The sequence below is a fragment of the Lycorma delicatula genome, chromosome 5, assembly GCF_047948215.1.
Source record: "Lycorma delicatula isolate Av1 chromosome 5, ASM4794821v1, whole genome shotgun sequence".
NCBI lineage: Eukaryota > Metazoa > Arthropoda > Insecta > Hemiptera > Fulgoridae > Lycorma > Lycorma delicatula.
Window position 1 is genome coordinate 174535311 of NC_134459.1, and position 16728 is coordinate 174552038.

A 16728-nucleotide genomic window follows, 5' to 3' on the forward strand; every position below is an offset into this window, starting at 1 on the left:
TCTCTGTAAGGAGCAACATTTATTAAAATATTGCAATGTATTTTTTTTACTTTTTCAGTTTGGTGGCTGGTTCTGAGAAGTAAAAATAGTTAAAATTTAAAAATTGTTTCGGCTCATTTTCAAAATATAAAAAAAGATTTATATGTATATACTATTTATTTAAAATTTTTATGTCTAAACTGTATTTTCTATGAATTTGCTTCAAAATGCACCCAATTAGAAAAAATGGCTTCGAAGTTTTTCTGCTAATTTTTTTTTATGCTATTACTGCCATTCAGTTTGTAAGAAAATTACATTCAAATTAAATGTATGAATAAAATGTGCTGTTTTTTAAAAAAATATTCAGTTATTTGTTTCTTATAGATTCAGTGGTGTCAGTTAGTAGGAAAGAACGTTACTAAAAATTTTTAAAAGTTTCTTTCATAAATTAAACAATTTTGTATATAAATTTCCAAATAATGAAATATGAAATGGAAATTTTGTAGTGTATGAAAAATGTCATGCCTGTTCATAGTTTTGAACCCAGGACTTCCGGATAAAAGACTGAGATGCTTTACCACAAAGATTAGTCTTTACTTGAAAAAATGTTTAACCAACCATTAACCGACATAAATTGCCTCACGATCTTTTAATTTTATTTAGTTAACCTTAAAAACAATTATAATATGTACGTATGTACGTTAAATTTCAGGATATTTACTTATTAATTTTCATTTATTAATCTAATTTATTTAGCTTTAAATAATCTACGATAAAATTTTACTTTTTTATCTTTATCTAATTTCTTGCAGTATTAAATAATGAATTTATGTATTGAATGCAGTTACATTTTGTTTTGTTATTTCAAACAATAAATTACTTTGTTTTAATGATATATATTTCTGTTATTCATTTGGGTTAATATAATGATTCATGTAGTATTTCAGATAATAGCGGTTATGTTGTTCAACTTACGGTCAGTTATGTGGTTGTATCATGTTATTACCTACACAGTATCCATTTAATTATGGTGAATCGGGTATCTGTTACTAAATAACAATATAGATATGCCTAGAGTGTGTACATATTGTTGGGTTGGCAGCTGCATTATATGTACTGATCTGGATTGTTGACTTGTAATATTAGTTGACTATATTTAAATAATGAGCAGTCATCAACATTGAATTAAAATTAAATAATGGTCTATTTTGTATAGTGAATTTATTGTTTATCTATTCTGTAATGAACAAGAATTATTCTGTAAATTATGTAAGTTCATATCTATAAATGTATCGATAATATTATGTTTGTTGAATTTACTACTTTAATATTATTAATGCTAGTAATAACAAACCGTAATACAATTTACATTTTTCTGAAAATAAAAAAATCTGGCAGAGTTGCATAGATTTTCTCAGCTTTGTTTTCTTGGTTTTATTTATTTTAATTACACAGTAGGAATTTTTTTATATTAATTTTATCATGCACTATTTAGAATATAATTGCAAAAAATATCAAAATGTTCAGTAAAAACATTTGGGTCTGATTTGATACTCTTGGTCAAATTATATTTTTACCGTAAAATTTATGCCATATAGTTGAAAAAAATTCAACCCTTAGTGAAAAATATTGGGTTTCAGTTGACCTTCTTTACTGAATGACATTTTTTTAAATTAAAATTTTGCTGTATTTAGAGCACAAAAGTTTTAGTCAAAAAAATTTGGGTTCTATTCAATCCTCTTGTTTAATAGCTGTTTCATGTTAACAGCTATAAATTGAAAAACAGATAAACTATGAGAATTTAAAAAAAAATCCTTAAATTGGGTCCACAGGACTACTTTTTTTTAAAAGGTTCTAATTAATACCAGATACCAGATATAGATGGATTTCAATCTTGAAAATTAATGTTACAAAAAATAATTATATTTTAAGTACGGGTCACATTCAGTTCTCTTGTTTTTTGAGGCCTAAAACTTTATTGTGGTAATTATTTATTTCAATAAATCAGCTTGATTTGGTGGTGCAGTATTATTCGGAAAGCCAAAAACATCATACTTTATTAAAAAAAAAAAAAATCCTTCTTCAGTGCATTTTCACACACGAGTGAACATACAACAGAAACAATTCAAAAATTTAGATGAGAGATTTTTTATCATAACCCTTATAGTCCTGATCTTGTGCCCGGTGAGTACCATCTCAAAAACTGGCTTGCATTTCAATGATTCAAGAAAAGTGAAAAATTGAAAATCTGAAGGTGCAAAAAAGAGGCTACTGTCCCAGATGATGGAATTTTATGGCATGGATTTGAATAAGTTTGTTTCACAATATCAAAAGTGTTTGTAAGAAATGGCGATTATGTAGAAACATAAAGTAATTAATGTATTTGAAACTATTAATAATTTTTAAATTTTTCACCTGTACTCATTTTGTTTAGCCTTTACTTTTGAAGAACTATGCCCTGTGTGTGTGTGTGTGTGTGTGTGTGTGTGTGTGTGTGTGCGTGAGCGCGCGCGCGCGTAAATAAATAAATTAGTATATATATATATATATATATATATAGCCCAAACATTATGCCAAATTCAACTTTTTTTTGTGCATACATTTTTGAGATATGAGACAAAAACTGTTTAGAAATAATATTAAATATTGAATTAGCCGTACTACTAAATCCGAATCAACTAAAAAACTTTGAAATTTTTAATAGGCGAATATGCATTTTCAATGTACTAAAGCTGCTGCTACTAAATTCTAGACTAAATTCAGTACAACGGTATTAGTTATGAATAGTTTACAATACTGAAATTTCAAGCCAGTGAAGACATAATTAATTTAATTATTTTAGAATTTTTGTTATATTTTTTTGAAATGGATGACAAAAAGGCACATGAAATTTGAAAAAATACTTGTCTACATAGGCTGTAACTTATGTTAAATTTTTTGCTTGATCAGACAAGGAGGTCGGCCACACTCTGCAGCTTAATAAATATTGCTAAACTGGCTTAACCACTAAGCACTACTTTCAAGCACAATCCTTTAGATCGTACCTGCCAAACAATTGTTTGTGGATGCCAGTCTCATGTGACGCATGTCGAGTTGATTTCTTCAAACTACGTGCAAAACTTTCTCCGGGTTGTTTTACAGCAACTTCGGGGACGAATGGGTGTCCTGGTGATTTTGTACGTTTAACAGAATGACCTGTCTAAACGAAGGTTTGATGCCAAGAGTAAATCATGTGCCTACTAACAGGCTTCCTTCTTTACTCTACGAATATTACGTTAAACTGCAGTGGTTGACTGCAAACTGTGAAACCAAAACGCACAGCTTGTTCTGTTATTAAATCTATCCGTTTTTTACAACTGGTGACAGCGCTGGTGGCCGAATTCAGTACTAATGCACTACATCAGTCAGTTGCTATTAAATCGAGACCTCAACAGAATCTATGTGTAAATTACCTAAATAAGTATTTAGATACTTCTAAAGTTGTGAAGTCCTTTTCCGAATATAAAGTTTATATTAATTATTTAAAGAATAAAAACATGAAATAATATTAAGGTAAGTACATGAATATACTAAAAATAACTAAAAAACAGAATAAAATTCAGATGTTAACGAAAATTATTTGAACATATATGTGTGTTATTGAATACACATATATGTTATGTGTGTTATACATTATGTTTATAATACACATACGTACACATTATTTATATGTGTACGTATTGAATGGGATACAGAAAGTTCAGTATTTAAAAAGAAAATGGTTATAATTAGTAGTATTTAAAAATACATTGATATAATAATAATTATTGTTTCTGTAAAAGGAAAAAATATTTTAATTGTACAAATTATATAAATAGACCGATGGGATTATTTATTAAAACGGTACAACAAATTATTAAAAATAACGAAATCATAAGATCCTTTCTTTTAAGACAAAGTCAAAGTGTGCCGATTTATACGAAAATAGTTTTGTTGCCCGGTGTATTAGAAGTGGAAGTTAACGAATGCGTGGATGAGTTAACACGTTTAATTTTCTAAATGTCGATCTACAGGATTCATATTTGTACGCACTGTTGTACGCACAACAATCATCTTACCTTCTATCTTACAAGTGTAACAAGAGATGACATTATACTTTAGGCGGGAATATATGTAAGCGTAATAAATATTTAATACGGTGGCAAGTTTAAACTAAACACAAACAAATTGTAGTAATGTATCTTAAATAAATGAATCTTCTTGACCAATTCAGATTTGTTGATATTTTTTACTTCCAAAGTAAACTTGTACAAAGTAAAGAAAGTTTTGTGATCGCGAAAAATTTCAGTTTCCAGATTTCAACGGAAACATCCAGTTTGATTAGTTTCGGCGTGATGACTTTATCTCCTTTTCTTTTTTTTAACTTTTTTAATTTAAATATATTGATTTATAAATAATTATTAACCCCTGATTGTAAAAAAAAATTACGATAAATAATAATTCAATAATAATAATGAAAAAAAATCAGAAGTTATTAGCGAAATAAAATTTTACGTACTTTTAATTTTAAAAAATTGTTTGTAAATAATTAAATAGGCGTACACGGAAGTCATGTGGTGTCCACATCAGAATTTTTTATTTATTTTCACAATTTATTTTAATGCAAATTAATATGATTTAATAAATAAATCGGTTGAAAGTTACTACCGAAACATTTCGTAACTCTAATTTTAATCTCAAAGGTAACTGAAGTAACAATAAAACAAGCGAAGCAAATGAAGCGTAGTAGAACTGAAGTGTATTGTATGCAGTATAGAAGTTATCGATAAAACCGCGGTAGAACACCGACTTGTAACTTGTTATTTGCTGCTTTATTGGTTACACCGATTAGCAAGTAACCTCTCTCCAAGTTTACTATTATAGTAGATTAGCAAGTTGTCCTGCTACCGTATTGCATATTAATGTAACATGAAAGCGACTTTGGATTCGTTACAGACTTCAAGGTATTTCTGAATTAACCTAAACTTGAATTTTACCTAAATTATAATCTATCTACACTTATTTGCATTTATCCTTAACCAAAATTATTTATGTATTTATTAAAAATTAATTTTTTGCGGTGCTTTTAAAAGCGCTATATTAAAATTAAAAAAAAAAAAAAATTAACCTATCGATATATGTTCAATATCAACATTTATATTATTTTAAAATAACATAATAAAATAGTATCGATCCATTAAAAGAAAGTTATTTGGCTCGGAACAGTTTTGCTGATGAATCACTTTTTTTTGTACCCGGGAATTTAAAAATCGTATTTCAAATATAAAGGGTAACTGTTCAATGAGTATCGGTGTAATTCCTGGCAGTATTTTAAAAATCCTAGGAGCTATTATTATTATCCCTCTTACAAATCTAATCGATAAATCTTTCAACCGAATCGATTTTCTAACCGCCTTAAGACTTCCGTTGTTATTATCCTTCTTAGAAAGGTTTGGAACTTAATTTAATAAATTAAACACTGATTTTGTTACTGTCCGTATTATTTAAGATGTTTGAAGAAATTAAATTTTTAATAATTCTTGAAAAGGGGTAACGTATTCGTATTAATAGAAAGAAACTATCTGCCAACAGCCGTTTCTCAGTTTTTGGAAAATATTTTAAAATCCGTACGTAACAAAAAAATTCCGTTTTCAATTTTTTTTTAAAGATAAAAAAAAGCTTTATCGAAAAAAGCTTTATTAAGAAATAAAGCTTTCGATTTACTTCCGCTTTTTTTTTCACCGATGAAATAACTTAGTAACTACATTATCAGTGGAATCGCTTAAAATCTATTAAACTTTTCGTCTGTAAACAGATAGTAGAAATTTCATCCTTTGTTAAGAACGCGAGTGTAAAATTTACATCCTCGCTTCAAGATTAGGAATGCAGAGCGCCTCAGGAAAGCGTTCTCAGTCTCATGCTTTTTTATTGTTTTTTAATGACCCTTCATTAACCTTTTTTTTTTACCCATTTTTTTTGTTTGTTTAGCTGTTCATCGTAACCCTTTTCGCCGACGACATAACCGTATCTATATTAGAAGATAATTATTTAAAAGGAATTGAAAATTGTAAGATAGCGGTTCAAAATTAATCATCGGATGGATTGTAACGGTCTAGATTTAAATTCGGATAAAACCGTTTAATTGTGCTTCTCAGGAGACGTAATATTGATGATCGTGTCGATAGAATTTCCATTAACGATAACGTAGTATTTCTGTTATACATAAAGCTAAATTTCTGGGTGTTTTATTTTGTCATTTTGACTTCGATGGCGCGTGGCACTTTGTGGTAGTCCTGAGAAGGGCTGTTGTCATCACATGTCTTCGACGGTTCGTTGTAATTTCTGACCTTGTGGTAGCCCTTAAAAGGGCTGTTTTTTGCGTTAGCTCTGAGAAGAGCTGTTGAGTCCGAAGCTGGTCTCCGACGAAGTCGAATTGGCTGTAGTCTGGGAGTTGCGACTCGTCCATTGAAATCAGACCGGGCTTCCCCTCAGTGGCAGTTGGGTCTCCCACTACAGCGTGGCTCTCAGAGCCTCGCAGTGTCGGGTCGGCGTCGGTCGTCTGTCGCCGGCGCGGCTCTCCCCGAGCGATCCTACGCTGGGCCGGCTCCTGTTGCTGAGTCCGCCGTCCAGGGTGGTTGAAGCCCGGGGAGCTGAAGCGGGAATGTAGCGTCCGTGTCCAGCGGCTAGATTCAAATATGTACGATACAATAATGGATGTCTATTTGTTTTTGCCGCCCAAAAGTGGAATCGTGTAGACCGATATTTAGAAAATTAAACACGTTGACTTATCCTTGCGTTCATATTTATGAACGCGCTATCTTCGTTAAAGAGAACATTCACTTATTCGTAAAACATAACATTATCCACATGACCCGAACATCGGAAACGTTTCGTATAACTCAACATAATAATTCGGCTTACGAGAAGATTCTTATTACGCTTCCGTTAACGCTTTTAAAAAATTGCCTAACCGTTTCTCACCGTTATATATAAAATATTCTTAAAATACTTTCTTTTACGAAAACGATATTACTATGTAGATGCATTTTTAAGTAATTATAATTCAAAAGAATAATCTAATTTATCTGCATCCCGTTCAATTTGTACGTAAATAAGTGCTCAACATAATTTCATCGGCGCCTTCCGAGTTGTGAACTATTTTGTAGTAATTTATTATATTTATAATTAACTACTTAATTTATTTACGTATAATTTATCATATAAAAACACGATCTATATAATGGATTATTACGGTATTATTTAATATTTATTTATTTTTGTTTACGTTTTATAATTTTAATTTAAATAAATATTTCAATTTATCGAAAAATGTAATAGAAGACCGTCAAAAAGTCGCATTACTTTCTCGACTGTGTAAAACAGTCTCGCTGTTTAAACATTTTATTTTAAAAACGGTTTTTAAGAAATATGTAATTTAAAATAGTATTTTTTCCTCCGCCTCTTTACGGGAGATCGAATAAGACCGAACGTTAACGGAAAGTATCATTTTTAACTACTTAAACATGTAAATAAACAAACAAATGCCGAGAAAGCGGAGTCGCATAATTTCCCGATTTACATTTTTTAACGACTTATTATGCTTTTACGTATATACGAGTAAAAGTATGTAAGTATGCGAGTAAAGGTAAGATATCGGTAAAATTTTGATATCCAGGATCCGCGATTTCCGTATCTACTGTACGTTTCCGTATTACTGTACGCTTCCTTGACTCGGTCAAAATCCGAATTAAATGGCATCGGTATTTAGAAGTCATCGAAAAAATTTTATTTTTATCCTCCGCCCCCGAATGAAGTCGCTCAAATCCATATCTGAAGCGTCATAATAATGTAGTGGAATCATCTAATTATAAATTAGTATAAGAATTTGTGACTTGAATCTAGAAACGGCAAAAAAGAAAAACTTGATTTTCCTCCCCGCCCCTTCAAAGCGGTTTGAATTAGACTGCATTATAAAGTATTTATTTAACTGAGGGACATTAAATTATGTGAAAAACTTTCCTACTCTTTCAGTAAAAGTTTGAGATACGGAACGCGTAAGGTCCGTATCTTCCTTTCTGCGGGGAAATAACCTGGAAATATCCGTTCGGGGATCACTTTTAATTCAGCAGTCTACTTTTTTATCGTCCAAGGGAAAGAATCCTTTAAAATGGAATCTAATCCTTTTTGTATGTCTCTCGGGGTTAAAACTTTTTAAACAAAGTACTTTATTAGAATTTCAATTTTATCCGCTTTTCAAAAAAGGTCAAAACTTGTTTGTTATACTCGATCGCCCCAAACAAGCGATTAAACCCGCGGGTCTGAAAGGTTGCAGCACGCCACTTAAAGGATTATATTTCACAAATATTATAGCGACTTAGTCGTACTTGCGTCATCTCTGTGTCAGGCCGAGAAATTTCCGAACGGTCCTTATGTTCACGTTGAACGAAATGAGAAATTCAAGATTTAGAAAAAAAAACTTTTTTGTTTTATGCCAACCAAAAAGTCTTGCCCAAATCAACTAAAAATCACTCAAAAATAATTATTATGTTGAAAAAAAAAAATTTTAACGAGAAAAAAGGTAAAAATAGATTTTTTACCTACCTTCGCTTCGCTGGTTAACCTCGACTAATTAACAGTAATTTGTTGATTATTTAAATAATAAAAAATTGCAATAATTAATGAATTTATCATTTAAATATTCAAAACATTACTGTATTAATTATTCAAGGTTAGCGAGCGTAGGTTAAGTTTTGTTAATTTATATCTGTAAAAGTTTTTGAGAAATAATGCAGTAAGCATTATTGCTTATAATTATAGATACATATTAACAAAACTTAACCTACGCTCGCTAACCTCAACTAATAAACAGTAATGATTTAATTATTTAAATAATAAATATTTAAAAAAAACACACAAACGGGGGAACTGGCTCAAAAAATTCTGGAGCCAGGGGGATGAATCGTGGACTCGTGTAGGGCCAGGGAGGCATCCCTTTTGCTGAGGAGATTCCAGCTCGGCCACAAGCAAGAGTGGCTGGGTCAGGACGCTTCCGATGAAGAATTAGGGACCCTCAAGGTGTGCAGGGTGGGTGCGCTGGACGGGGAGGTATGCGTGGGGTGCATACCCGGACCCTGGGAAGGTGAAGGGTACCCTCTTGGGGAGGGGCATCTCACGGCATCCAGAAGTGTTGGTCGGGGTGTTCTGATGAACAGGATGCCGATGGGAGGTCAGGTTATGGGTCGTAGAGAGGAATGGCTAGTCGACGTCATGTCACTTGGGGCCAACCGAGGCAACGTCTTCTAGGCGGTTACCGGTTGCCCCCACAGTGGTTAAAAAAAGTTTGAAAAAAATATAATTGCAATAATTACGGAATTTATTACTTAAATACTCAAATCATTACTGCGTTAATTAGTAAAGGTTACGGAGTGTAGGTTAAGTTTTGTTAATTTATATCTATAAAATAAATAAATATAAATGGTTATATTGAATGGAGTCCCTAACATGTTCACAATTTGATTTGACGAGGAAAAATGTTTTTTTCGATTTAAAAAAAAGGTTTTTTCAATTTTTTTGATTTTAAAATTATTTTTATGTCCAAAGTCAAGGAAATGTAATGATTGTTTAAGGGGATTTGTAATTGTTACAATAAACGGTCATACATGTAAAATTATAATTTTACATTCCTATAATTTAAAAAAAAAAAAATCGATAAAAAATTTTTTTTACATTTTTTCTCGCCTAAAAATTGTTTTTTTAAACATAATAATTATTTTTGAGTGATTTTGAATTGATTTGGGCAAGAATTTTTGGGTAGAATAATACAAAAAAGTACCCGGCAATTTATTAAAAATAGCACCTGAAGCGTATTGTGTCGAATTACAGTATTATTAAAATAATATTTTAACGATGATAGATTTACGTTAAACGCTTTACAGGACAAATATGAATTTTGGATATCTCACGAATTTCCTTCTTTTAATTCAATTTAAACGCATAACTGATCGTGTTAATTATAGCCGCTTGACGATTTAAAAAAAAATAATTTTTCAGATTAAACGGTATATTATTGTAATCCTTTCACGAAATTGTAAGACATCGGTAAACAGTTGTAGTCGAGTAAAATTCTTATGACAAAAGAGTAGTATTCAGTTTACTTCGGCGATGTCCGGTAAAGCACGGAAATCAACGAACGAACATGCTACCGCTCTACAGTTGTACTGCGGTTAGCTTTTGTTTGATTTTGAGGTTATTATAAATGAATGTTCGTTTTCTTCTACGCACACGTTCCTATTGTGCACTCAATAGAGCCGATTTATGCCGACTTTATCTTCTGAATTTGTGTTTAAAAGCGGTGCACACGATTTAAAATATATAATTTCGTGCGAGGTACGTATTACTTGTCATTTTACTATTGTTATTCCTCGTGTTAAAATAGATTTACTTGTTGCAAATTATAACCGTATCGGTCTACTACTTGACTTTTTAACTGACGAACGGTTTGCCTATTTTTTAATCATAATACGTGACGTGGTATATTATTAACTATTGAAAAAACAATCGGTTAACTGAAATAGTAATATAATTCGACGAGATTTTATGTCTTTTCAATAAAAATGTATATCTTATGAATTTATCGAGACATTTTAAGAAATTTGTTGTATATGTAATCGACAACGTATTCTACAAAATAAATAGGTTAGAAAATTGCAAAATGAAGGCTATTGAAATTCTTTAATCATTAACTGCTCCGTAAATATTAGTTTTATCGAATCGTGTTTTATTAAATAAAATGTTACATTGTGAACAAAATGACATGCTAATTTGTTCAGATCGGTTCACAGATACGACTGAAATTGTTAAAGTGAATTGCTAAACTTAGGCTGATAATTTTGTGATATTTACTCCATTTACTAATTGAATTAAAAATAATTAATAATTTACATTATTAATAGTAATTAAACGGGAAAAGAAATGTCAGAGTGCATAACTTTTGCTATTTACTTAAACAATTTCGTATCAGCTGTCCTTCAATCGATTTGAAAGAGTAATGTGTCGTTTTTATACAATAAACTGCTTGTCCATTTAAAACATTTTATTCAATAAAACACAATTCTATAAACAGAATATCTCAGAAGTAGTTAAGAAAGACGTTTAAAAAATTATTGTAAGTTTGTAATCCTTTTTTAAAATTTAGTTTTAATAATTAATTTTATTTCTAGATATTTTTAATATTAAAATGATTTTGTTTCATTTTAAAATTGTACTACAGTCTTTTTCTCGTATGAATCCATCCATTTTGTTTTTCATAAAAGTCAAATTTCTAAAACTTTTCTTCACGTTCAGTCGATGTTACGTAGATATTCTCAAAATTTTATTTGTTTAAAGGAAATTTAAATAAATTATTGTTTGTCAAACCTTTTCAGGTTTGACATTTGTGTTCTGCGACACCAGTGTTTTTGTGTTTTACAATAATTTTTTCCAAAATAATGAGCGTACAGATTTGTGAACTGTTTTATTAATTTTTTTCAGGTCAGAAAGCAATTAAACGATCTACTTTACCCGTTAATTTAATTTAAGTTTTATTTTACTTGGCTTCATTTTACCCTTGAAGCAGAAATTAGGATGAAATATTTCGTAAGGTATAATAACTCAATTACGAAGGATTTTCGATCCATGTTTTTGTGAACCTTTTTCTATGTTTTCAGTTTTAAAACATGCCCTTGAATTCTTACCGTTTCTTCGTAAGATATCCGTACACACACACACACACACATTGTGTGTGTGTGTGTGTACGGGTGTGTGTATAATACGCTTATATAATGATGTATTTGTAATTTTATAAAAAAAAACTATTTAATCTACTGTAAATGCAAAAAGCTGATGAAAAATTTGTAATAGTTTCCTGTCACTGGTTATTTATTCTTGTACAGTAGAATAATAATCAGACATAAAAATAAACCAAAGAAAGTTTTAAAAAATGCAAAAAATCAATAATTTTAAACTTTAATAAACTTTAAACTTTAACCCCAACCTTAATATTAGCCCAAGTATTTTTTTGGGGTCGGTTGTACTAATACTACTACTATGCGTAGGAAGATAAAAGAAATTCGATTAAAGAATATGCGATAAATAAAAATATTGCTATTTTCGGTTTTTTTAACAGTGGAAAGAGTGTGCACGCAAGTACTGAGTAGGTTAATATAAAGTGGTGTTACGTTTTCAACATTTTGAGAAAATTGACCCTAAAAAATAATGTATTCCCTAGAGATATTGATCCCCAAAATGTTATCAACAAATTACCCTATATACACGAAGCTCTGTACAAAATATCATTAAAATAGGTTTTTCTAGTCAAAAATTATTAAGCTTCCACACACGTACGTACGTACGTAAGAACATTACCCTCACTTTTTTTTGTTTTTGGAATCCCTGAGTCATGAAACGACGAAAAATGAAAAAAAAAACCCGTATGGCATTTTTTGACCGATTACCGTATTTTCCTTCTCGCAGCTTAATCAGGAAAGCCAGGGATGCCAAGAAAGTAAAAGTCTATTTAATTAAGTTAATGAATTATAAATATTTGATTAACGTATGTAATTAGCAACATTTATTTATAATTTTACACATATAAGTCGACGAACGTTTTTACGCGCGCAGAATACGAAGGCAAAAAGGGAGAAAAACCCCGTCGTAAAATGTTTTCCCCTCTCGAGAAACTGCTATCTCCCAACGCACGAAACATTACAGGAACGCTTTAAAATTAAGAATTACCGGGAAGGAAGTCTTATCAACATAATACAATAATTTATGCGATAAAAATAAATTTTATTACTTACTTTAAGTAATATTGCGCTTAATGATCTTAATTACTTATTTATACTAATTTACCTTTACAAATACTATTAAAAAAAATTCATGAATAAATTCATTTATATTTAACTCTGAAATTTACGGTTTACAGTCTGTCTTTATTAAATATTAGGGAGGGAATCACACTTATATATGGTATTAGGCAGGCGCTAAAAATAAACTGTTAAACAAGGTGTGTTTTTAACCTAACAAACGGGTATCTATGTTACCGACTACAAATTCTTAGTAACGTATGAATCGGTTGTACGAATTTGTGCTGACAATATAGTTTTTTTTTTATAGAATTGGGTAAGGAAAATTATATCTTGCGGTTAAGTATTACATTATTATTAGTTCGATTTATTCTAATAAAATAACGAGTTTAAAATTACGCACATAATCACCAGAAGAAAAGAAAAATCGTCAATCAAATGTAATAATATCCTTAAAACTATTAATAAATATATATGGAGAGGAAGGAAAAGAAACTGACTTTATTACAACTTAATTTTACTTTCTGGCGGAATTCCAACGAATTTCTTTTCTGCCAATCCCGCATCTCGAACTTTAAAGTTCTTATCTCTCTAATCGTCGTGGACCGTCGTCTCTCTTTCATAGCCTGTAAAACATCCCCAGACCCCTATTCTCTTCGGAAGACCTTTTTTTGGTTACCTTCCAGTATACTACTCCGATATTTTACGGGAGGATTCTTAACGTATCAGAATCCTCCATATCAGCTAACGTCTCTTAATTCTATCAAAGGTAAACTCGCTTACAAAACTGTCCGTGATTATCTCGTTTTTAATATGATGCACCCTTTAAATAATCGGCTTAACGTCGCAAAAATTTCATTTCTAGCGTTACAAGTACCTTTCCGACGACTTGACTGCCGGTATTTAGATCGAAACTTGATTTTTGGTTCCACCACAGTTTTTTATAACAATCATTTATATTGTGTGTAATTTTTCTGGACCGTATGGAAGAATTGAGATCTCTGATTTCACCTTTAGCGAGCGTCACTCTCCAGAGAATATCGCTTCCGGATTTGCTGTTGTCTGTTATAAGTATTTTGAGAAACCTACATTCATCTTGGAATCTTACAAACTCTTCAGTATTTGAATCGGTCGAAAAACTTTTCTGTCAATAAATAGTCGGTTTTGACAGTATTCATTCTCAGCTCACGTTTTTCCGTAACGCCGAATCGGTTGTAAACGTTTGCTCTCGCTACTTGATTTTTTGCAAACAATAATATAAAGGTAGAGGGTCCCAACGATCTGTATTCCCGTCCTTGAACAGCGGCCATCTTTTAATATCTCCTTCATGTGTAATTTAAAGAGCACAGGATATAAATAACCTTTCTTTAGAATCTTTGGGTGCTGAAAAGGTTTTGATAATGAAACTCGAATTTTTTTCCCGAATATGTACCTATCTTGTACGGTCCATGAATAAAAAAACTATATTTATTTAATAAATAAAAAAATATAAAACCCATTTACCAACGTATCTTTTAATGCGTTCAAGCCCTTTTGGAAACGAATTCCATATTCAGGGACTTAAAATTTCTTTTATTATTCTTAATAAAACAAAAATTTCGCTGTTATAAGTAAAATCGTTATGTAAATTGTATAAAATATATAACATGGTAGTCATTTGTTTAAAACTGCGTCGACTAAATCGACGCTTTAGACGAAGACCGATCGCATAAATAACGTTGTACCGTAAATAAACGTGACGCTTGTGAAAACAGAATGTTTGTCGTACGGTACGAAACTACCGACATACATACAGAGGAACCAAGAATCATGCGATCTATGCGTTTCGAACTTTTCTACTGTAATCTCAGCAAAATCTTCCAAGGAATTCTTAACAACAAATTTACAAACATAGAATCGGCGTTAATTTTGGGATTGACTTTACGATCGCACTGTGTTTTCTTATATCGTCACTTTTTGATATCTAAAATAATCACTGTAATGGCATTTTATAATACGCTTTTTTAAATCGGCCGACGTCGAATGAGTACTGATACTTCTCAGTGGTTGTCTTTCAGTTAAAATTAATCGTCCATGCAAGATTTCCCGGCGCGAAACCGGCTCTATTTCTCCATATCTACAACAGGATTACTAACTTAAAACCGAACCAAGGCGGCTTGAATTTAAGTGTCACCTTTAACGCTTCCATCGTCGCTCATATAAAAGCGGTGCTGTTGGTTGTGTATATTACTATTCTAATCTATTGTTGTCAGTTGTAAACTGTTCGTGCTTTAGTTCAGTATAGTTTCGTTTTTTTGCAGCTTATTACTTTTGTTAAATGCCTCATTCGATCGAGGAAAGGGTTTCTATAATGAAAGCTTATTTGGTTTCTGGATCCGTTCGGGAAAACATTTGGGAAAAATTTCCGAATGCCAGTATCCCAAAAAAGTGTAGGATACGCAATTTACTTAAAGAATAGCGTATAACGAGGTCGGTTTCAAAAGCAAAACGAATAAACTAGATATCTAGAAGTCGAAGCCGATACTCAAAGAATTTCTTCCGGTCAGAAAGATTTATCCGTAAGTTATCACAGCAAAGCAATGTAAATACAAATTTTGCCGTAAGATTATTATGATTTAAATTGAAACCATATCGAGTAACAACTGTCCAGTAAGTTAAGAGAACAGACAAATCGAAACGTCTTAATTATTGCTGCCGGCTTCTCAGAAACGTTGTCGATAGACAGATAAGCCCGATGCTGAATTTACTGTCAAACGAAGTATCTCATTTATCTGGGCATATAACTCGTACAAAAAAGTATCTGAGGGCTGAAAATCCTCGTCAGAGTTATTTGAGACCCACTTCACGAGGAGAAAATCGGTTTATAGTGTACTGCTTCTGGTGATTATATATTGGGGGAAATATTTTTTTTCCGGACTGTCAATACGAAGTATATAGTTAGAAGTGCGTTACAGCAGGTGAATTACCGTATTATACACGTGTAATTTTCGAAGAATTCTACGCTCAATTAACAAATCGTGAAAAAGTGTACAGCTTTTTCAACAAAACGGGACAATGTATCAGATATCAGACGATTCGCTTGCATAAGTTCATGCGGCTTTTACAGAAGAACAAACAGTCAGCAGCGGGCGATGGCCTCCGTGTTTCCCCAGATTTGTCTAGTTGCAATTTTTTTTCCTTCAGGGTTATTTGAGGAATAGAGTTTACGAATCGAATCGCTACACTATCGGTGAACTGAAGGCGAATATTCAATAAGAAATCGACAACGTTTTGCGCCAGTTAAATTTCGATAAGATTATTCGAGTACGGCACGAAAGTGCATCGCTGCGCAGGGCGACCACTTGGATATCTTTTCTAAATAAAAGATGGTAAATGTGCATACTTTTGCTAATGTAAATACAAAATTTAATTTAATTTACGTTTTCCTTTTTAGGTAGATCTCATAAGAAAGCTACCTGTTTTAAAGCGTACCAGGATTCGACTTCTGGAAAATTTCGACATAACTTTGCGTTTCACAACCCCCAGACCCCAAAACCACCGTCAGCTAAAAAGTTTATATATATATATATATATTTCACTTTCTTGTGGACACGATAACTGTCGAAATTTTGCGTCAATCACTTTCAAATTGTTCCTTAAAAATAACTCGTCCCAAAATCTCAGTCGAGTTCGTTAACGGCCAAAATCGGATCATGGGGTTGGAATTGGAGGGACTTTTTCGGAAAAACAAACTATCGCTATAACTTTCTTATTAAGTAAAATATCGAATTCGTTTAAAGTTCCTACTATTCTTTGGATAAGAACCTAAAACATATCTAAGTAAAGTTTTTTAATATCACTAACCATTGGACCATTGGCGGGGGGGAAATGGGGTTTTGATGACAAAAAA